The sequence below is a fragment of the Elephas maximus genome, chromosome 1 (assembly GCF_024166365.1).
Source record: "Elephas maximus indicus isolate mEleMax1 chromosome 1, mEleMax1 primary haplotype, whole genome shotgun sequence".
Lineage (NCBI taxonomy): Eukaryota > Metazoa > Chordata > Mammalia > Proboscidea > Elephantidae > Elephas > Elephas maximus.
The window spans coordinates 239,745,641-239,769,987 of record NC_064819.1 but is presented as its reverse complement, the minus strand read 5'-3'; the positions used below and the strand labels follow the sequence as shown (position 1 = coordinate 239,769,987).

Here is a 24,347-nt window from a genome sequence, read left to right as displayed (position 1 = left end):
CCGCCGAGCAGCTGGTAGGTTCAAACTGTTAACTTTTGGTTAGCAGCTGAGCGCTTTAACCACAGGGCTCAAAAAAAAGAAATGTATAACTCAAATACCCCTATACCTAAAACATAAATCAAATTAATTGTTTTTTTTTTTTTAAAAAAAAAAACGCCTTCCCTAAAAGAAATCTTCATGCGTGATGGCTTCCGTGGTGAAATGTTAACAAACATTAAGGAAGAAATAATAACCGTTTCTACAAATACTCTCCAGAAAACAGAAGCAGTGAGAGTAGTCCCTACCTCATTTCACAAGGTCAGTATTACTCAGAAACCAAAACAAAACAAGGCCATTACAAAACATAAAGCTACCCACCAGTATCCTTCATGATCATGGATGTAAAGATCCTCAACAAAACATTAGCAAATTAAATCCAGCAATGTATAAAAACGGTAACATATCATGACCGAATGGGGTTTATCCCGGGAATGGAAGGTTGGTTCAACATTCAAACAGCAATCGCTGTACTCCCCCAGGCATAGACTAAAGAAGAAAAATCATAATAAACAATTTTATGTTTAATATACAGTAAAACCTGTGAAAGCTAGAACCTGTGTAAGGCAGAAATCTGTCAGATAAGAAAAATTCAAATATTTTCCACTAATAGAAAGGATAGGAAAGCGGTAAGACTGCACCATGTCAATGGCAGAAAACTTGCGAGACCTGGAAAAACAAGGCAGTCCCATCAAGTTCCAGCTCTCACAGACTTTACTGTATTTAATATCATATCAAATGTAAACATTTATATATTATATTTTATATTTTATATATTGTATATTAAATGCCACCAGTAATTATCAATGCACCCTGATTGTGGGTTCGATCAATTTCAGACTGTAGAAGCTGGTAAAAACTTCAGTTTCTTCATCTTTGGCCTTAGTGGTTTGTACATAAATTTGAATAATAGTATTAACTGGTCTTCCTTGTAGGTGTATGGATATTATCCTACCGCTGACAGCGTTGTACTTCAGGATAGATCTTGAAATGTTCTTTTTGACAATAAACGCAATGCCATTCCTCTTCAAGTTGTCATTCCCAGCATAGTAGACTATATGATTGTCCAATTCAAAATGGCCAATACCAGTCCATTTCAGCTCACTAATGCCTAGGATATCGATGTTTATAAATTCTATTCCATTTTTGATGATTTCCAATATTCCTAGATTCATACTTCATACTTTCCAGGTTCCAGTTATTAATGGGTGTCTGTAGCTGTTTCTTCTCATTTTGAGTCATGCCCCATTAGCAAATGAAGGTCCCGAAAGCTTTACTCCATCCACGTCATTAAGGTCGACTCTACTTTGAGGAGGCAGCTCTTCCTCAGTCATCTTTTGAGTGCCTTCCAACCTGAGGGGCTCATCTTCTGGCACTATATCAGACAATGTTCTGCTGCTATTCATAAGGTTTTTCACCAGCTGGATCCTTTCAGAAGTAGACTGCCAGGTCCTTCCTCCTAGTCTGTCTTAGTCTGGAAGCTCAGCTGAAACCTGTCCTCCAGGGGTGACCCTGCTGGTATCTGAACACTGGTGGCATAATTTCCAGCATCGCAGCAACACGCAGCCCCCACAGTAGGACAAAATGACACACACGAAGAGTGGGAATTCTAGAACACTTGATTGTACTCATGAGGAACCTTTACATAGAACAAGAGGCAGTTGTTCGGACAGAACAAGGGGACACTGATTGGTTTAAAGTCAGGAAAGAGTGTATCAAGGTTGTATCCTTTCACCATGCCTATTCAATCTGTATGCTGAGCAAATAATACGAGACGATACGAGACGCTGGACTATATGAAGAAGAACGGGGCGTCAGGATTGGAGGAAGACTCATTAACAACCTGCGTTACGCAGATGACACAACCTTGCTTGCTGAAAGTGAAGAGGACTTGAAGCCCTTACTGATGAAGATCAAAGACCACAGCCTTCAGTATGGATTACACCTCAACATAAAGAAAACAAAAATCCTCACAACTGGACAAATAAGTAACATCATGATAAACACAGAAAAGATTGAAGTTGTCAAGGATTCTTTTACTTGGATCCACAATCAACACCCATGGAGGCAGCAGTCAAGAAATCAAAAGACGCATTGCATTGGGTAAATCTGCTGCAAAGGACCTCTTTAAAGTGTTGAAGAGCAAAGATGTCACCCTGAAGACTAAGGTGTGCCTGACCCAAGCCATGGTATTTTCAATCACATCATATGCATGTGAAAGCTGGACAATGAATAAGGAAGACCAAAGAAGAGTTGACACCTTTGAATTGTGGTGCTGGTGAAGAATATTGACTATACCATGGACTGCCAAAAGAACGAACAAATCTGTCTTAGAAGAAGTACAACCAGAATGCTCCTTAGAAGCACGGATGGTGAGACCACGTCTTACATACTTTGGACGTGTTGTCAGGGGGGATCAGTCCCTGGAGAAGGACATCATGCTTGGTAAGGTAGAGGGTCGGCGGAAAAGAGGAAGACCCTCAATGAGGTGGACTGACACAGTGGCTGCAACAACGGGCTCAAGCATAACAAGGATTATAAGGATGGGGCAGGACCTGGCAGTGTTTCATTCTGTTGTGCATGGGGTCCCTATGAGTCAGAACTAACTCGAAGGCACCTAACAACAACAACATATTAAATGTAAATGCATAATATATACTATTATATCAATGGAACCTTGGTGGCGCTGTGGTTAAGCGTTCAGCTGCTAACCAAATGTCAGCAGTTCAAATCCACCAGCTGCTCCTTGGAAACCCTATGGGACAGTTCTACTTTGTCCTATAGGGTTGCTATGAGTCAGAACTGACTCAAAGGCAATGGGTTTGGTTTATACATATATCAGTGGAGCCCTGGTGGCACAGTGGATAAGAGCTCGCTGCTTACCAAAAGGTCAGAGGTTCAAATCCACTTGGTGCTCCTTGGAAACCCAATGGGGCAGTTCTACTCTGTCCTGTAAGGTCACTATGAGTTGGAATTGACTCGAAAGCAACGGGTTTGGTTGTTTTTGAGTTTATTATATCAATACTACAAATGTAAGAATAATTTATATTATCTTGATAGAAGCAGAAAAAGCATTTGACAAATTCAGCATTAAAATTTCTCGGCGAACTTGGAATAATAGGAGCTTTTTCAACATGCTAAAGTGCATCTATGAAAACTTACAGCTGTCTTCTCATGTTTAATAATGAAAAACTCAATACTTCTTAAGACAACACCCACTTGCACCGCTTTTTTAAATAGTGTACTGGAGGGCCTAGCCATTGCAACAAAGCAAGCAAAGAAATAAAGGCGATAAGATTAGAAAGAAACGCATATGTCTTTATTCATAGAAGACATGACCATCTATGTCAAAAATCCCAAATAATCTACAAACAAAGCTATTAGGATTTAGCAAGATTGAAGGATATGAGGTCAGTGTACACAAGTTGTCCATGGAAGCAGCAGTCAAGAGATCAAACAACATATTGCATTGGGCAAATTTGCTATAAAAGATCTCTTTAAAGTTTTAAAAGGCAACGATGTCACTTTGATGACTGGCGTGTCTGACCCAAGCCATGCTTTCTTCAGTTGCCTCAAGTGCATGTGAAAACTGAACAAAGAGAAAGGAAGACAGAAGAAGAATCAATGAGTTCAAATTGTGGCATTGGCAAAGAATATTGAAAATACCATGGACTGCCAGAAGAATGAACAAATCAGTCTTCAAAGAAATACAACCAGAATGCTCATTAGAAGCAAGACTGGTGAGATTTCAGCTCACTTCCTTTGGACGTGTCACTAGGAAAGACCAGCCACTAGAGAAGGACATCGTGTTTAGTGAAGTGGACGGTCGATGACCACTAGGGAAAACCTCAGTGAGATGGGTCGACACTGAACCTCAACAACGGTCTCCAACACACAATAACCATGCAGATGGCACGGAACTGGGCGAAGTTTCATTCTGTTATATATGAGATCACCATGAATCAGACCCAACTCAATGCAACTAACAACAACACACACAAATCAACTGCAGTTCTACACGCTAGCAACAAATCATTGGAAACTGACACTAAAAAAAAAAATTACAATAGCATCAAAAAACATGAAATATTTATGGACACATCAAGCAAGATATGTGCAAGATTTATAAACTGAAAATTACAAAACCTTACTGGGAGAAATTAAAGAAGATCTAGATGCAAAGATACCAGGTTCAAGATGAAGAGATTCAATATTGTTAAGATATCAGTTCTCCCCAAATTGATCTACAGATACAATGTAATCTAAATCAAAATTCCGACAAGGTTTTTTGTAGAAATTAACAAGTTTATTTTAAAATTTATATGGAAATTTTAGGAACTTAGAATAGCAAAAATAATTTTGAAAAAGAGAACAAAATTGAAGGACTCACACTACCTGACTTCAAGACTTACTATAAAGCTACAGTAATTGTGATGTTTGGTGTTGGTGAAAGGATACACACATACATCAGTGAAAAAGAACACAGACCCCAGAAACAGACCCACATGTAGACGGTCAGGTGATTTTTAACTAAGGCACCAAGGCAATTCAATAGAGGAAGAACAGCCTTTTCAATAAATGGTGCAGGAACAACTGGATATTCATGTATAAAACCTTGAACCTTGTCCCCTACCTCAGGCCATATGCAAAAATTAACTCAAAATTGAAAACATACAGAAGAAAACATAGAGGAAATGTATTTGACCTCGGAAGTAGAAAAAACTGTCTTATATAAATTGGAAAAAGCATGAAATGTAAAAGAAATAAATTGGTAAATTGTATTTCATCAGAATTAAAACCTGAGTTGGAAATGACTTGATGGCAACAGGCTCGAGTTTTTGGGCTCTTTGAAAGACACTTAAGAAAATGAAAAAGCACACCATTAAATGGGAAACAAATTTGTAAACTCATACCTGATCATGGATTTTGATCCAGAACAAAGAACTCTTAAAACTCAATATTAAGAAGTCAAATAACTCAATAAAAAACAGGCAAAAAAAAAATGAACACAATTCAGCAGGGGAAATACAGGGATGGCAAATAAGAAAAGAGTTTCAATACCGTGAATAGTTAGGGAAGCGCAAAGGAAAACCACAGTGAGGTACCATTTCACACCTACAAGAATGGTTTTTCTCAAGGTAATATTTTCCACGTGTGGTTACCAAAATCTTTAAAATGTTAAAGCAGACAGACAGAGGCTGGGTTATTACTCCTCAGAAGCATACATTTAATCGTGGTGGGATCTTATCACCTTTGTATGTAATTAAAAAGGGTAATATGTTCACATGGCTTCAAATCTTAAAAGCAAAAGTCGTGTGCAAGTTTATGCTATCATTAGGGAACGAGGCAGCAGTGATTTAGTGTGGAATTCTCTCCTCCCTGAGGAAGACCCAGGTTCGGTTCCCTGCCAGTGCACCTCACCTGTCAGTGGAGGCTTGCTTGTTGTTATGTGCTAGACAGGTTTCAGCGGGGTTTCAGGACTAAGATGGACTAAGGAGAAAGAGCTGACAACCTACTTCCACAAATCAACTAATGAAAACCCTATAGGGCACAGTTCTACGCTGACACATACAGTGTCACCATCAGTCAGAATTAACTCGACAGCAACTGCTAGCTGGTAAGAATGGCTAAAATTAAAAAGGCAGATGCTGAGTGCAGGTGAAGACATGGAACTCTCCTACTGGGGCAGTGGGAATGCACAAGTGTGCAGCTGCTTTGGAAAGGAGTGTGGCAGTTTCTTATAAGGTCAAACATGCACTTTTCACGTGAACCAGCAATCTGACTCCAAGAGAAATAAAAATGACAGACTTGTGCTTGAATTCACAGCGGGTCTATTCTTAATAGCTCAAAACTGGAAAGAACTTGAATGTCCATAAAACTGGTGAGTGAAGAAATAAATTGTAGTGTATCCATATATTAAGGTAAGACTCAAAAAAAAAACGGAATGAGCTAGTGATACGTGCTCCAACGTGGGTGAATCTGAAAAGCATTTTCCAAGGTAAAGACTCCAGATACAGGAGACTACACGCCGATTATTCCATTTATATGGTTTCTAGACAAGGCGAAGAAGCCGTGGCAGAAATGAAGTCACTGATAGTCTTGGGCTGGGAATAGGAGGACAGGATTGACTACAAGGGACTTTTTCTGTGGTGATGGAAATGTTCACATCAGGGTTGTGATGGTAGCGCATGGCTCTACGCCTTTGCCAAAACCTATTGAATTGTATGCATCAAACTGAAGAAGTTCACTGTAGGTAAACTATACCTCAATAAAGCTAATAAAGACAGAATTGCAGACAGTGGCACACAAACGTGAGGTACAGGTAGTCCCTGACTTATGATGGGGTTCCTTTCTGACAACTCTGTCATAAATTGATTCTGACGTAAGTCAAATATCTGGGGTTTTTTGTTTTTGTTTCCATAGTCTGCTGTACAGAGGTGTTCTGAGCAGTAAACCATTATATTGAACATCTGCAAGTGAACACCTGAGAATAATGTCAGCAAATTACGTGCTGCAACATTGTATGTTGTACGTATTAGTAACGATAAGATGTACAAAAAACAAAGGTGGCCCTACTAGCGGTTTGTGGTAACTGGAATATGTGGTAAGCCCAGGACGGCCTGTGAAAGGTCAGAGAAGGGAGCCATCGCTGAGGACTGAGGGGGTCGAGAAGGTTGGTGAGGGAGGTAGGCCTTGAAGGGAAATATGCACTCTGGGGACAGACTGGGGAGGGCAGGCTACACGGGGAGGGAGCCGTGAAGGTGGGAAGGCACAGGGTTACTTGAGAGAACAGCGAGGAGGAGCTGTTAGGGAGCAGTGTGAGATTCAGGTCAGCCCAAGAAGGAGAGGATGGATCTGTGTGGGTTCTGGGTGGGATGTTGTTGGGATTGGCATGGGATATGCCAAAATTCATTTTATATGCAGATGAGCCCAGTAATGATGTGAATAAAAGCAATCACAGTTTGTGAGCCATGGCTGGACCACCACCTGGGGAAATCATATTTTAACCATAGCACTAAGATATATTATTGCTACAGACTGAATTGTGTCCCCAAAAGGTATGTTCAAGTCCTAACCCCTAGTACCTGGGAACATGACCTAGTATGGAAATAAGTCTATGAAGGTATTATCATTTAACATAAGGTCACACAGAAATGGGGTGTGTCCTAACCCCATCTGAGTGGTGTCCTTATAAGAAGAGGGGAGCACACACAGAAACGGGGTTAGACAGAAGAAGGATGGCGTGTGAAGATGCAGGTGGATTGTAGATTTCTGTCTACAAACCAGGGCATTCCAGGAGCCACAAGAAGCTAGGAGAGAGCCATGGACCTGGATCTTTCAGAATACTCAGAAGGAGTCAACATGGCTGATACCCAGATTTGGACTTTGTTATGGTTTGAATTCTGTCCCCCAAAAACATGTGTTGTAAATCCTAACCCCTATACCTGTGGCTATAATCCCATTTGGGAATGGGTTTTCTTTGTTATGTTAATGAGGCAGGGTTAGTGTAGAGTGTGAGATACAAAGGAGAAGATTAAGCAGGGAAGCAAGCAAGGGGAGATGGGGGAAGAGAGATGCCAGCCCACATGAAGATCACCAAGGAGCCAAGGAATGGAAGCTGAGAAGAGACAAGGACCTTCCCCCAGAGCCGACAGAGAGAGACAGACTTCCCATAGAGCTGGTGCCCTGAATTCAAACTTCTAGCCTCCTAAACTGTGAGAAAATAAATTTCTGGTCTCTAAAGCCACCCACTTATGGTATTTTGTTACAGAGGCCCTAGGGATAATGTTTTCTGAATTCAGACTTAATTCAGGTCAACAAATGTTTATGAGATGTCTACCAAGGTTAGGCACTGAGCATACAAAGATGAATGAAACAGAACTTCCAGCTTCAAGAAGCTAACAGGTGAACAAATAATTGCAAAAGTGTGTAGCACTAGAAATAGAGGAATGTACAAGAAAAAAGTGATCAACCCCTGGGGAAAAGAAGGCCATGTCAGCAAAGACTTTGTGGAGTCTACACATTGTTGTCGTTAGCTGCCGTTGAGTCAATTCTGACTCCTGGAAACCCCACGTGTGCAGAGTAGAGCTGCGCTCCATAACATCTTCAAGACTGTGACGTTTCAAAAGCAGATCATCAGGCCTTCCCTCCAAGGTACTTCTGAGTGGGTTCGAACCAATAAACTTTCAGCTAGTAGTCGAGCACTTAACCGTTTGTGCCGCCCGTGGGCTCCCGGATCCCTGGCTGGAAGATTTTGGAAATCCATTTGGTGCGAATGGGATACTCAGGCAGTGTTGGAAGGACTTCCCAAGTGGGAAAACGGAAGTTTGGTCTTAACCATGCCCTATTCATGAAACGCAATTTTAGTTTCCTCTCATTTACTCTTATTTCTGATTAGATTGTACATTGGGCTCAAACACAGCAACAATTGTGAGGACATCCGGCACAGGACCGGGCAGTGTTCAGTTCTGTTGTACATAGGATCGCTATGAGTCAGAACCAACTTGACGGCACCTAACAGCAACAACTGATTAGATTGTAAGCCTCTTGATGGTAGAATAAGTCACATTAAGCCAATATGCGTAAATCCTACACCTCCTTGCATACTGTTGAGCGCCAGTGGGCGAGCGCGTGAGATCTACAAAACCGCCATTGCGGTTAGGAGTCAGCACTGTGATAGAGAGATTGCTGTCAGGTTTATTCATGCCCCTGACACTCACTGGAAATGATCCAGCCTGCCCCAAACCACCGTTTTACCACAAAACTCGTGTGAGTAGTTTTAAAGGAAATTGTGCTGGTGACAGACTAGCATCTGGGCCAGCACCACACCTAGAGACTGGTGTGACCCTTGTGTTCAAGTAAATGACCTCAAACCTGGAACAGAGATTACCCTCTCTTCGAAGAAACAAGGTGTGGGTATTATATTATGAAAATTTTGATGGTGAGGAACTAAGGAGTTTTAAAACAAGTATTTCTGTACCTTCTTGAAAGCCCTCAGGGTAAAAAGTATCGATGTATGATGATGAAGAATGTGCGTCAGCTTTGCTGGGCCATGATTCTCTGTTCATATGTGATCACTCCCATGACGGGATCTGCTGCGAATGGCCAATTGGTTGAAAGGGAGTTTCCTTGGGGTTGTGGCCGGCATCTAAACATAAGCAGATCTTCTGGCTTTTTGCTCACTCTGTCCATTTCACCTCTGAAGCAACCAATCAACCAGAGTGAAGTTATTTGAAGCAAGGAGTCCTGCTCAGCTGCATTTTTAAGGCTTGCCCTTTCCTTTCTCCCACATACTCCTTACTGCTACCCTTCTGCCAGAGCTTATTTTGGGGTCATTTAGACTGTGTGGATCATAACAAATTATGGGTGACATTGCGAAGAATGGGAATTCCAGAACACTAAATTGTGTTCATGAGGAACCTTTACATAGATCAAGAGGCAGATGTTCGGACAGAACAAGGGGATACGGATTGGTTTAAAGTCAGGAAAGGTGTGCGTCAGGGTTGTATTCTTTAGCCATACCTATTCAATCTGTACACTGAGCAGATAATACGAGAAGCTGGACTATATGAAGAAGAACGGGGCATCAGGATTGGAGGAAGACTCATTAACAACCTGCTTTATGCAGATGACACAACCTTGCTTGCTGAAAGTGAAGAGGACTTGAAGCACTTACTGATGAAGATCAGAGACCACAGCCTTCAGCATGGATCGCACTCCAACATAAAGAAAACAAAAATTCTCACAACTGGACCAATGAGCAACATCATGATAAATGGAGAAAAGATTGAAGTTGTCAAGGATTTAATTTTACTTGGATCCACAATCAACACCCGCGGAAGCAGCAGTCAAGAAATCAAAAGACACATCGCATTGGGTAAATCTGCTGCAAAGGACCCCTTCAAAGTGTTGAAGAGCAAAGATGTCACCCTGAAAACTAAGGTGCACCTGACCCAAGCCAGGGTATTTTCAATTGCATCATAAGCATGTGAAAGCTGGACAATGAATAAGGAAGACCGAAGAAGAGTTGACGCCTTTGAATTGTGGTGTTGGCGAAGGATATTGAATATACAACAGACTGCCAAAAGAATGAACAAATCTGTCTTAGAAGAAGTACAACCAGAATGCTCCTTAGAAGCACGGATGGCGAGACCGCATCTTACATACTTTGGACATGTTGTCAGGAGGGATCAGTCCCTGGAGAAGGACATCATGCTTGGCAAAGTACAGGGTCAGCAGAACAGAGGAAGACCCTCAACAAGATGGATTGACACAGTGGCTGCAACAATGAGCTCAAGCATAACAATGATTGTAAGGATGGCTGAGGACGAGGCAGTGTTTGGTTCTGTTGTGCATAGGGTTGCTATAAGTCGGAACAAACTCGATGGCACCTAACAGCAATAACAACAACAAAGTCACATATAAAAAACATGTTATACTTCAACTGATTCTTAAACTGTAATTTATTTACCTTTGGAATTTAAACGTTTCCCAAGTCAGTGTCTCTCAATCTTGTGGGCATGCTGAGACTTCTACAAAACTAATGAGCATCCAGAATGTCTGCAGGGCAAACTATTGTAATTGTCTCTTGGTGGAAGTCCTAGTGGCACAATGGGTAAGTGCTCGGCTGCTAACCCGAAGGCTGGTGGTTCGAACCCACCCAGCAGCTCCTTGAGAGAAGGACCTGGTGATGTGTTCCCATAAAGATTTGTTGTTGCTGTTGTTGTTGGCAGGTGCCTTCAGGTCCGTTTCCACGCATAGCTACCCTATGGGACAGAGCAGAGCTGCCCCAAAGGTTTTCTAGGCTGTAATCTTTACGGGATCAGATCGTCAGGTCTTTCTCCCACAGAGCCACTAGGTAGGTTTGAACTGCTGACTTTTCGGTTAGTGGCCAACTGCTTAACAACTTCACCACCAGGACTCCTTCCTGTAAAGATTAAAAGAAAAAAAGAAAAAAAAACAGCCTAGAAAATCCTATGGGGCAGTTCTTCTCTGTCACATGGGGTCACTGTGAGTCAGAATCGGCCCAACAGTATCCAACAACAAGGTGGAATTGACTCTGGGTGGCGAAGACGGTTAAGTGCTTGACTACTAGCCAAAAGGTTGGCAGTTCAAACCCACCCTGAAGTGGCTTGGAAGACAGGCCTGGTGATCTGCTTCCTAAAGGTCACAGCCTTGAAATCCCTTTGCACATGTGGGGTGGCCATGAGTCGGAATCAACTCGATGGCAACTAACAACAATAACAAAGAGGGTACCACCTTTTATTCAATTTGGTTTTACAATTAACACCCTTCTTGTCCAACATTTGGAGCCTTGCTGGTACAGTGGTTGAGAACTTGGCTGCTAACCAACATGTCAGCAGTTTGAATCCTTGGAAACCCTGTGGAGAGTTCTCTTCTGTCCAATAGGGTCACTATGAGTTGAAATCAAGTCGACAGCAAAGGGTTTGGTTTTCCAGTATTCAGCTGTGTTGAGTAAAGCATTGATAGTTGCTGTCTCAACAATTCCCCTCTATCACCACCTGCCTGCATGTTAGGTCCCCACCAAAACCAAACCAAGCCTGTTACCATCAAGTTGATTCCGACTCATAGCAACCCTATAAGACAGAGTAGAGCTGCCCCATATGGTTTCTAAGGAGTGGCTGGTGGATTCAAACTGCTGACCTTTTGATTAGCAGCTAAGCTTTTAACCGCTGTGCCACCAGGGCTCCTAGGCCCAACCAAAACCAAACCAAATCCACTGCTGTTGAGTCAATGCTGACTCATAGAGATCCTAAAGACAGAGTAGAACTACCCCACAGGGTTTCCAAGGAGTGGCTGGTGGATTCAAACTGCCAACCTTTTGGTTAGCAGCCATAGCTCTTAACCACTATGCCACCAGGGTTTCCTAGGCGCTCACAGGCCTTAATAATTCTTTCAGGCTACAGTGTGGCACTGCACCAGGCAAAACACCTGTGTACCTAAAACAACAAGTGCCCCTGGTATCTTAAGTAACGCAAAGGCAGTTCTCACTCACTAAGGTTTGCGTCAACACAATGTTAAATGACTCCACTGTGGTGCTCCAGCCAGATAGACCTGGGAATTTCACCAGGCAAGCCTTGACTGAGTTAGCGCCTGACTCCAGTGCCCGCTTCGCTGCGCCGCATTGACTCAGCTTTAAGACAGACTATGTACTGTAACCAGCACCCGTCAGTTTGTCACGCTGTGGTGGTCTGCATGTTGCTGTGATGCTGGAAGCTAGGCTACCAGTATTTCAAATGCCAGGAGGGTCACCCCCGGTGGATATGTTTCAGCAGAACTTCCAGACTAAGACAGACTAGGAAGGTAGACCTGGCCATCTACTTCCAAAAATCAGCCAATAAAAACACTATGGATCACAACAGAACATTGTCTGATATAGTGCTGGAAGATGAGCTCCCTTGGTTACAAGGTAATCAAGATACACAGTGGCCACAACAATGGACTCCAACACACAGACGACCGTGATGATGGCGCAGGACGGGACAGTGCTTAATCCTGTCGTATTTGGGGTCACCATGAGTTGGATGGCAGCCAACAACAACATGTGATTTGAAGAGTGTAACATCTTCAGCTGCCTTCTGCTTCTCCTGACCTTATTCACCCTTGCCCAGCCCTGAACACAGCGAGACATTGTGGGTGGGCAAATTACTGAGTCCATTTCCACTGGAAATCAAGGTGGTCTTGTGCAGAGCTGCCCAGTGCCCTTCTCTCCCATGGGTAATGGAGGGAGAGCACAGAGTTCCAGAAGCCTCAGGAAATCTCCCCAGAGCTGCCCCCCAGCCCCTCACAACTATTCACCCCACTCCGCACACCCTGGTTTCAGCCTGCATGTCAGTGTGGTCTGAGCTTCTCAGTCCCTTTCAATTGGATACTTCCATCATTCCATGGCCTTGAGGTCTTTCACCCTGCCCCCTGCACACCCCCACATCAGCCTGGGCTCCCCCAGTCCCAGCCTACATTGCACACCAGGCACTATCGGGCTCAGGAGACAAACTAAGGTAAATGTAGGCACCACAGCACAGTTGTTTAGGAAGGAAAGCTGGGCACACTCTCTGCATCCTCCCCTTGCAATGACATGGGCCCCAGGCCAAAGATTTTGCTGTAGGAATTGGCCATGAACGAGGGCTTCATACTGAATATAGAGGTCAGGAAGGTATGGGCTGACACAGAAAGCCACAGCATTGAGGGCACCCAGATTTTTCTGGCTGTTGATGATTGAGTTACTGGGTGCTTTCTGTAGGCCACCGGTTCACTCAGTTCTTCCCACCTCGGAGGCTTGGTTCTTTGCAATGCGTCTATGATTGAACCAAGGTTCAGCGAGGTAACGTTCCAAGGTCATTCAGCAACCTTGTGACCGCCCTCGAATTTGACCTTTGCTCTCATTGATTTTAAAAAGATTACACTACCTTCTCTGTTGGATAATGAGAAAGAAAGACAAAAGGAGTATTGACGTATCCAAACTCTTGGTGTTGGCGAAGAATACTGAATACATCATGGATTGCCAAAAGAATGAACAAATAAGCCTTGGAAGAAACACAACCAGAATACTCCTTAGAAGCGAAGATGGTGAGACTTACATTCACTTTGGACACATCATCAGGAAGGACCAATTGCTAGAAAAAGACATCATATTTGGTAAAGTAGAGGGTCAGCAAAAATGAGAGAAACCCTCCATGAGATGGATTGACATAGTAGCCTCAACAATGGACTCAAACATACAAATGATCAGGGAGACGGCACAGGACCGAGCAACATTTTGCTCTATTGTACATAGTTGTTGTTGTTGTTGAGTTGGTTCTGACTCATAGCGATCCCATCCATGTACAACAGAACGAAGCACTGCCAGGTCCTGCGCCATGCTCACAATCATTGTTATGCTTGAGCCCATTGTTGCAGCCACTGTGTTAATCCATCCCGTTCAGGGTCTTCCTCTTTTCTGTTGACCCTGTAATTTACTATGCATGATGTCCTTCTCCAGGGACTGATCCTTCCTGATAACATGTCCAAAGTATGTAAGACGCAATCTCTCCATACTTGCTTCCAAGGAGCATTCTGGTTGTACTTCTTCCAAGACAGATCTGTTGTTTCTTTTGGCAGTCCAACCCCACGCCAACAGCACAATCCAAAGGCGTCAATTCTTCACTGTGATTCAGAGCCTACTCAATGGCAGCAACAACACTACCAGGCTGGCTTCTCTCCTGGACTTCCTCCTGTGAGCACCAGAGGAAGCACAAAAGGGGAGAAAAGTAGAAGTGACGTCATTGCAAGAGTGTCCACACGCCACGTAGCCAGATGAAAGAAATGTGCATGCAAGAAACGGAAATGGCACAGGAACCAGTTTGAGGGATGTAAGCCACTCGGATGCCAGCCGGAAGTCATCTTCCTCGAGAGCTTACTGCCCCCTCCCTGCTGGCAGTTCACCACCTGTGTTCACCCACAGGAACAGAAGAAAGAATCAGAGAAGACTGTACTCCAGATCTGGACCAGCAAGGAGGAACCTGTCAGTGAACAAAGGGGCCGAAGAGGTAAGCTGTGTGATTCTGACAAGAGCCTCCAGGTATGCTCAGGTGCTCAAAAAGAGACGTGACAAATGGCAAAGAGAGGGGCACAGACTTACAAATTAACTTTGGAAAGACAAAGCCCATGATGATCCAAGTGTCGCCAAATACATAAGGACAACCAAAACGACTCTTTAAAATTAGGTTCCAAGATAAAAGAGGAGAGGAAAAAGGGATAAGCCAGTTGATTGGAGATGATGGCACAATGATGACAGATTTAACCAATTCTTTAACAAACATTATTGAGCCTTTTAAATAAACACATATTATATATATTCTCTCTGCCAGCACCACGAAATACAGATAGAACAGAGTCCTGTCTTACACGTTCCTAAAACTAGAGAAGACAGAATTTATCAACTCCTATTTTACGTCTTTCTATTCATTCTAGGAAATCAGTCCAACAACACTGAGGAAACTTCAGGGTTAGGTTGCCCAACTCCGATGAATTAAGACTGTGGAATCCCAGGAATAGATCTGGTGCAGGAACTAGCAAAACGCATTATCAAAAAGTTGTTGTTTGTTGCTGTTGTTAAAAAAAAAAAAAAAAAGTTACCTTCGAGTCAATTCTGACTCATAGCAACCCTACAGGACAGTGTAGACCTGCCCCATAGGGTTCTGAGGAGCAGCTGGTGGATTCGAACTGCCAACCTTCTGGATAACAGCAGAGCATTTTAACCACTGTGCCACCAGGGATCCAAGAAATTTACATGCATGCATGTTTAAGAGGGAAGAATGTCAAACGACTCGGTGACGATTTAGAAATGTTGTGTGCCATCAGGTCGATTCCTACTCATAGCAACCCTATAGGGCAGAGCAGAACTGCCCCATAGGGTTTCCAAGGCTGTAAATCTTCACAGAAGCAGACTAGCACATCTTTCTCCCGAGGAGCCGCTGGTGGGTTCAAACTGCCAACCTTTTAGTTAGCAGGCAATTCCGACTTATAGTGACCCTGTGTAAACAGAATGAAACACTGCCCGGTCCTGCACCATCCTCACAATCATTTTTATGCTGGAGCACATTGTTGCAGCCACTGTGTCAGTCCATCTCATTGAGGGTCTTCCTCTCTTTTGCTGACCCTCTATTTTACCAAGCATGATGTCCTTCTGTGGGACTAGTCCCTCCTGATAACGTGTCCAAAGTCCAAGACAAAGTCTCAGATGAAGTTTCAGAAAGAGGAAAGATAAACCCTCCACTGGCCTCAGGTTTGAGGTTGATCAAGGCAGGTCCTGGCTGGTGTTAATAAAGAACAGTGGGAGAGCTGAGATGGAAGTGGTGGCCATTCAGGGTCAGCGTGGGTTTTTGAAGAATGAGTCTTATAAGACAGATCTCCAACCTTTGTTGTCATGGTTACTAGACTGCAGAGTAGGGAGGGGTCATAGTCATTGTGTGTCTATGATCAAGCCTGAGATGAATAAGCAATCGAGGTGGGAACTATGATCTGAGTGAAAGCACAAGAGGGTTTGCTAGTGGGTTGGATGACTGCCCACAAGGTCCTGGTCTGCCAGTCACCCAGTGGGACCGTGGGGACTTAGCTTTTCAGACGTGCCCAGCCCGATGTTGTTATTAATGGTAACGATGAAAATAGAGGAGGAACACTTATTGGGTCTGAGGGCAACAAACCAAAAAGAAAACCAAACCTGCTGCTGTTGAGTCAATTCCTATAAGACTCATAGAGACCCTGTAAGACAGAGTAGAACTGCCCCATAGGGTTTCCAAGGAGCAAATGGTGGATTCAAACTGCCCACCTTTTGGTTAGCAGCCAAGCTCTTAACCACTGTGCCACCACGCTCCCTGAGGATAACAAGGAGCCTAAAAAGATAATTAATATGTTCGGTGACAGAATCAATGTTCTGGAGAAAATTGTTTGATTCCCTACTGAAACTTGGTATGGAAAATAGAAGATTCTGCACTTGAATTTAAGTAGACAACTACAGAGACAGAAGATGACAGTTCAACGGCAGCAAGAATCTCAAGAGTGTAACTGGACAGTAAGCTCACTAGGAGGAAGAGCCCTGGTGGCACAATGGTTAAGCCCTTACCTGCTAATCGAGAGGTTGGTGGTTCGAACCCATCAGACCTGGTAATCCGATTCCGTAAAGACTACAGCCTTGGAAACCCAATGGGGCAGTTCTACTGTGTCCTACAGGGTCGCCATGAGTTGGAATTGACTGATGGGCAACGGGTTTGGATTTTTTAGTTTTCACTAACAGGCTGGTGAAACAGCATAACTTGGGCACAGTCACCCAACCCACTAGGAAACTATCTCATTGCAGCTTCATCTAGATCATCTTTCCCCTTTGAATGCTTATTGATTTCAGAGTTAATATCAGATACAGAGTGTGAAGTGTCAGGAGAAGAAGAATGCTTGTGGTCTGCAGAATAGTGGTTCCCAGAGATGTCTGTGCCCTAATCCCTGGAACTTGTGGATATGCTACCTTACACAGCAAAAGGACTCTGCAGATGGGATTAAGGGTACAGACCTTGAGATGGGAGAGTATCCTGGATTACCCAGGTGGGCACAATCTAATCACGTGAATTCTTAAAGTGGAGAACCTTTCCCAGCTAGGTCAGAGAAACTAGGGAAGGAAGAGAGATGTGAAGCGTGAGAGAGACTCGATCCGTTGTTGTTGGCTCTGGAGATGGAAGAACCAAGACCAAAATTCAATCCCATGGTTGTCGAGTCATTTCCAACTCATGGTGACCCCATGGGGTGCAGAGTAGAATTGCTCCACTGGGTTTTCTTCATAGTAATCTTTACAAAAGCAGATCTCCTGGCCTTTCTTCTGGGGCACTGCTGGGTGTGCCTGAACCACCAACCTTTCAGCTAGTAGATGGACACAAACGGATTGTGCCACCCACACACTTTTGAAGACGGAATTAAGAGTTCACAATTCAGGAGCCCTGGGTGGCCTCCAGAAAATGAGAGCATCCCCCAACAATAGCCAACAACAAAACAGGGGTCTACTCTTCCAGCTGCAAGGAACTGAATTCTGAAAATCACCTGACTGAACTAAGAAAGGGATCCTCCCCAGGGATTCCAGAATGGAACCCAGACCTGCCCACACTTTGATTTTAGTCCCAAACCAAAAAAAAAAAACCACTGTCGTTGAGTTGATTCCAACTCATAGCCACCCTATAGGACAGAGTAGAACTTCCCTATAGGGTTTCCAAGGCTGTAATTTTTACTGAGGACCAAGGTGCGCCCGACCCAAGCCATGGTATTTTCAATCACTCATATGACTGTGAAAGCTGGGCAACAGATAAAGAAGGCTAAAGAATTGGTACCTTTGAACTGTGGTGTTGGTGAAGAATATTGAATATACCCTGGACTGTCAGAAGAACAAACAAATCTGTCTTGGAAGAAGTACAACCAGAATGCTCCTTAGAAGTGAGGATAGCGAGACTTTTTTTCGTCTCATGTACTTTGGACATGTTACCAGGAGGGACCAGGCCCTGGAGAAGAACTTTGTGCTTGGTAAGGTAGAGGGTCAGTGAGGAAGAGAAAAACCCCCAACAAGATGGACTGACGCAGTGGCTGCAACAAGGGCTTAAACAGGGCAATAACTGTGAAGATGGCACAGGACCAGGCAGTGTCTCGCTCTGTTGTACACAGGGTCACTACGAGTCCGAGCAGACTCGAGGATGCCTAATAACAATAACGGGAGGGGAAGGGAGGGGAAAGGGAGGGGGGTATTGTTTAGGGGGCTCTGAGTTTTTGTTAATGGTGGGGGAATAGCCTGAAAACAGATGACGGTCGCACAATATGATGAACGTAATTGATGTCAGTGAAAGTACATGTAAAAATTGTTGAACTGGCAAATGTTTATTTATACATATATACACATATACATATATGTTTGCATACATGCATATGTATATACATACATGTATACGTGCATAAATATATACATATACATATTATGTATATATATGTGTGTGTGTGTGTATATATATATTTATACAGTCACACACCACATAATGTCTGTTCAGGAAACGTCTGACTGCACACAGGTCCGTGGTCCCATAAGGTTAAGATATTCTTACGTAAAACCCATAGTTATGAATCAACGCCCGTAAAGCCTATTATATTAAAAGTTCCTGGTACATAACGATGGTTCATAATAACAAATGAGTGCTACTTTGCGACACACGTCAAAACATTATTATTACTATATTACTATGTTAAAGATGTCAGTGTGTCTGGAAGTGTTTCTTTAATGTTTCTTGAATGCATAACTTAGAAATGTAAACTATATACTGTACACTAAGGCAAACATTTGACTAACTGACGTTAGAGACAAACCATACCTAACTGTCCCGATCTATGTACAAGTTCGATTTAAAGACAGACTTGGGAACAGAACTCGTTTGTAACCCCGGGTCCGTCTGTACACAATATGGTGTTTGCACAGCGTTCAAATCACATAACGTCCTATTTTACAGAATGCATCACGGATGTTAAGCGACACAAGACTGTGTATATATATTTCACTACAATTAAAAAGTGAGTCGGGCCTGTTGTAAGCCTCGACAGCCTGCAGGCTTGCTCCAATCCTGAAGTTGCCCGATTCAGTGAGTGTGGGGAGGGCCTTCCTGGCAAACAAATCATCCAGGCAGCCTGCTGGCCCTCACGCCAGGCCCCAACATGGGGTGTATCCAGGCACTCAGAGATGGTGCGGAACAAAAAGCGGGCAGGCCTCGCCTGTGCTAACTCCTGGTTGGTCCTCTTCTCACATGGATGTACTTTGCACTAAGAATGCAGGAGAAAGATGTGGCGGTCTGCTTCTGTAAAGATTTACAGCCTTGGAAACCCTACGGGGCCGTTCTACTCTGTCCTGTAGGGTCGCTAGGAGTCGGAATCAACTAGATGGCAATGGCTTTGGACGAAGAAATCAACCTTTACTAAAAGATACAGCTTAGAATGGTTTCCTCCCCTTTTTAGAGGTGCATAAGAAGTCAAACACTCATGTGACTTTCGCATTTAAGGTTCGAAGGCGTGCAAATACATCACCCTTTTAAATGGAATGCAAATATGCTGAGGTCCCACCAGAATTACAGGCAGGCTTCTGAGGGGTAATAATCCAGCCGCTGCCGCTGCTGCCGGTTGACTTTGACATTTCAAAGGTTGTTACCACACATGAAAAGAAAGTGTTTCTTTCAGAAGAACTTAATTCTAATTGGGTAACATTGGGGCCAGGAGTGGGCTGGGGTGGCAGCAGGGATGGGGCAGCAGAAGGGAAGGAAGGGGTCCCGGGCAGAGGGGGGCTATTGAAGAGGCGGGGGGTGGGGGGAAGCAGATCAACTTCAACTGGGTATCCATTCGGCCAAGGGCAATCTCCACCCAAAGAGTCAGATATGGGGAAGCCACTAACGATATTTATCAAAAGATTATCAGTAAGGAAACTGTGTTAAATTGTAATTTGAACAAATTTCGTAACAAATTAAACAGTTTGTGAAAGTTAAATTGAAACAGAAGATTTTAAATCTGAGCTGACTTCCATAAATGGCGATGGTGCCACAATACAAAGAGCAAGAAAGAAGTGTGTGCACGTGTGTGTATATGTGTGTATATTTGTGTGTGTGTATCTGTGCAATTCATATGTACATGTGTGGTGTGTATGTGTGTGGGAGGGTGTGGGGGTGTATATAGACATGTGGTATGCAAGTGTGTATGTGTCTAGGAGGGTGTATGTGTGTGGGTATTTGTGTGGTTCATATGTATGTGTGTGTATGTGTGTGTACGTTTGGTTCATATATGTGCGTAGTTCATATGCATGTGTGTGGATGTACAAGTGTGCACATGTGTGGGAGGGTGTGTGTGGTACGTATGCACGTGGTGCGTGTGTTTGTGTGTGTGTGTTGTGTGTTGTCAATTAAGTGTGAACTACATACTGGGCATTGGGCTCATGGCTTTCCACCTATTACCTCTTTTAACTTCATGAAAGCTCTTTAAGGTAGGCGTTATGCCATTTCATACGTGGGAACAATACAGCTCATCCGAGACCGTGAGAAATGGTGCTGTTTGCCCCCCAGTCTCTTAACCACTTGGTCTCCAGAAGATCTCGCTGAAAAGCTGCAAAATTCTCACAAGATCTTAAATAATTATTTTAAAATTTCTTATTGATATCAGAATCGTACATGCTGCAATGGTGGGTATAATCAGCACACATTTTTTGGAACTTTTATACTTTTTAAAAGAAACCTCAGTGGAGCTGACACACTAGGCTGCCTTCCTTCTGCTTTTGAATAAAAGTGGTTAAGAAGGAAGCCGAAAGGTTTTTTCCAGTGATTTGTTTATTGGTTTTTTTTTTTTTTTTTGGTTCCTTTTATCTTGTTGAAAACTTGATTTTCAGTTTTCTTTTTTATTTGCCTTTAACAATGTCAAGGACAGCTTTAATCCAGACCTTGCATTTCTCTCTTCTTTACAGTGCTGATGTCTATAATATCTGTTTTCATGCGTCAGCATCAACGTGACAGCTACAGGTTTCCCAGCTTCTCCAGGCTGGGGAGCCAACCCTGGATGACTCTAATGTCATCATGTGCTCCTCTATGGCCCTAAGAAAATGACGTCCCAGCCATTGTGGCATTTGCAGCAATTTTCAGAGTCTTGCCTTCATCGTACGCAGTCTCATAAAGATTTATTAGATTTCTCCTGAATAACTTCACTTCCAAGCTCGTTGCCGCCCAATCTCCTCGCTCTCAGATCCCACTCACTACTGCACGTCGTATAAGTCATTACTGCATCCAAAACATTCCTTAGCTTACCTTTCAGTGCTTCAAAATCTTAGCTTAGTTTTTCATTTTTCAAAGTCTTTTCGTTTATTTGGTTAAATAAAGAATGGAATTTCCTGTAGCCCAATGTCCCACAGGTACTTAGCATATGAAGAAGCCGTACCCAAGCCATTGCCCAACCTCTATGCAAGGCAGGCAGAATAAACACTCATTCCACGTCTGCAGGGAAGGTGGGCTTCCTGAATGGGCAGCCCTCTTGCTGCAGTTGCAAGGACAAAGCGCTTAGGAGAGGAAGACCGTTTCATTAAGTGCAAGCTGTGTTAAGATGCCAGAATCCTGGAATAGCAAGAGTAAAACAACTCCATGTCTAACACTCCCATCTCTGGCAAAGGTGCCAACAAAGTTAAGTTTTTGAAAGAAAAAGTTTAGGGATACCTCAACATGCTCACCTTAAGGAACACACTAATCCGAAGTGAATTGTTGGGTTACGTGCAGCGGGATGACGCTCCGGGCATTCACATCACAGACTCAGTCCTGCTAAGACGCAATCTGTCGGGGTCATTGGGAAAAAAGGTAGTGAGATACCAGAATTGGCCAAAAGCAAATTGCTAGCTGACCACTTCCTATTTAAGAGGAACGCCTACCTACCCAAAGGGAGATGCTTAACCATGTACATCCTGTAGGTTAGAAAAGAACCATGTGACTCCGAGAAATCAGTCACAACACTTTTAAAGTTGGGTGTGGTGGCTCCCCGGAACAGCTGTATCCCTGGCTCGATTTTCAATTTGTGACCACGGGTTTGTTCTCATTCCTTCGCCTGATTTTCTCATGTGATCACGTGGGAAGATGGGAAAGCATGTGGCCAGTGGCAAAGGCTCTGGGGTCCTCGGCTGGGTTACACTACCAGTGTGCACCCCTCTCTGTGCCTCAGTTTCCCCCCTGCACAGAGAGATTGTGAGGGTCCTGAGTGTTTTCAGGAGAAATGACTGGGTTAGTCGGCGAGCAGCTGTTGAACAGTGCCTGGAATAGAGCAGGTCCTTAATTGGTACCAGCCATTTTCACGTATAGGCGTCCCTGGTGGTGCGAACAGTGTACACACTCAGCTGCTAGCCAAAAGGCTGGAGGTTTGAGTCCGCCCAGAGGCGTCTCGGAAGAAAGGCCTGGTAATCTACTTCCAAAAAACCTAGCCACTGAAAACCCTAGGGGGCACGGTTCTATTCTGACGCTCATGGGGTCACCATGAGTCAGAATCAACTAGACAACAACAGGTTGTTATTAGTGTATAGTCTGGGATCAGAGCCACGAGTCCCTAAAAAGCTGGGCATATAATCTTTATGAGACAGCAGACGACACTTATAACAAGCACCTGGAATTAGAGATAACAAGAAACAGTAATTGATGATTCACTTGGAGGACTGACTTTAAGGTAAAATGATATTTTTTTATTTAAATAGAGAGAAAAAGAAAACAGAATTCCAGATCATAGGTGTCCACCACCATATAGTGGGTTGCTGTGAGTTAAGTCTAGGGAAATACCAGAATCATTTAACAAAGGGATTCAAAGGACCGCTAAGAAGCAAGACTGGAAAAAGTGCCCGAGTGGTACAAGCGGTTTGCTTTCCGCTGCTAACCTAAAGGTTGGCAGTTTGAACCCACCCCGTAGCACCGTGGAAGAAAGGCCAGGTGAACGGCAGGGCTGGGTTGACTCACACTTTCACTGGTGAAAGTACTTCGCCTCCTCTCACTTACAGAGCTTAGGATTTCCTCTGACGCTGGGCAAGCTGTGCCCCTTCGTGTCTAAGATGAATCTTTCCAGGCTGCCCTCATCCTCTCTGACCTGAGACCTGCTGACTGTTGAATGGCGAGAAACATCAGCTCCTCCTTCCTGGCGTCCCCAGCCCTTCCCACAGAGGCTTCACGTCTTCCCTCTCCTCTTCACCTCGACCGACCGTGACCCCGGAAGTTCTGCGTCTCAGTGGGGAGCCCCAAGCTCCTCACAGAGGAAGAACAGGTCACCTGGGAATTCAGGAACATGTGTATTGACTTCTCCAGTCCCGTCTTTTCTACTTTCTGTTCCCCTGAACTTCCCCTTTGATGGCTTTCTTTAGCAGGACCGTGAGAAGGTAAATCTTTGATAGATAATTTAGCCCTGGACGTGGCCTTGCCTTACAAAGGAAAGAAAGAAAAAGACAGCTGGGACTTTCCTAAGGGCCAAGAAGGAACAAGAAATAGAGATTTAGCAGGCTGAGAAAAGCATCACCGAGCAGCTACACAGAAAGCTGATGAACTGAGAAGGCTCAAGGTCAGTTACTCACCTTGCAAACCAAGAAGTTAGTTACTAAGTAGCTTGAAAACCAGTATGCCGGCCACCTTTCAGAGACTGCAAACTCTTGCCTTTTGTTTGTACTTTTCCAAGGTCAGGGGAGATGCAAGAAGTCTCCCCAGGAGTGGTCTCCTCCCTACACCCTCTTTCCCTACCCCCAGAAAAGAGGTGAATCTGTGAGAAACTTAGACCTAGCCTTCAGTGGCCCCCACTCCTGTGGTCTGCCCTCCTTCAATTCCAATAAGTGAGGTTGAAACTCGGTGGCGATCCACCGGCCTTTGTGGTGTCTGATAGGTTCTTTGCTCCAATGTCCCTTCGACATTTCCAAGTAAAAATCCAAATTATATGTTATCCTTAGGGAGTTTCTGCCCATTTCCTCCTTCTCCCTCTGAAAAATGCTCCATGTTAAAGATCCTGTTAGATTTTACCCTATTTAATCCTCCTCAAACTTAACATGATGCTGTTCTTTTGCGTAGACAAGAAAAGGAACATAAAAAAGAAAGACAGCATAGAGTTACGCATTTTACGTAACAGTTTTTACAGTCAAAATTTTGACAAAATTAAAAGTCCACTCAGAACACGTTCCAATGATCCGTTAGTAAATTCATGCTGCAGTCATAGGAATAGCTGTGAGTTTTTCCTCAGGGAACCCTCTCCCTGTGGCTGTCCTTTAT

At 43.8% G+C, this 24,347-nt stretch overlaps 1 protein-coding gene across 4 annotated transcripts in view; it reads right to left on the bottom strand.

Moving 5' to 3' along the window:
• The window catches only part of CCR6 (C-C motif chemokine receptor 6), a 45,333-nt gene that overhangs the window by 5,657 nt on the left and 15,329 nt on the right, over positions 1-24,347 (bottom strand). For 2 of the 4 annotated variants that reach the window (XM_049905381.1, XM_049905392.1), the window contains exon 2: positions 21,800-21,899. The exons of the other annotated variants lie outside the window; for them this stretch is intronic. The gene's annotated coding sequence lies outside the window, so the exon portion shown is untranslated. The remainder of the gene's footprint in view (positions 1-21,799; positions 21,900-24,347) is intronic. 4 annotated transcript variants of the gene reach the window in all.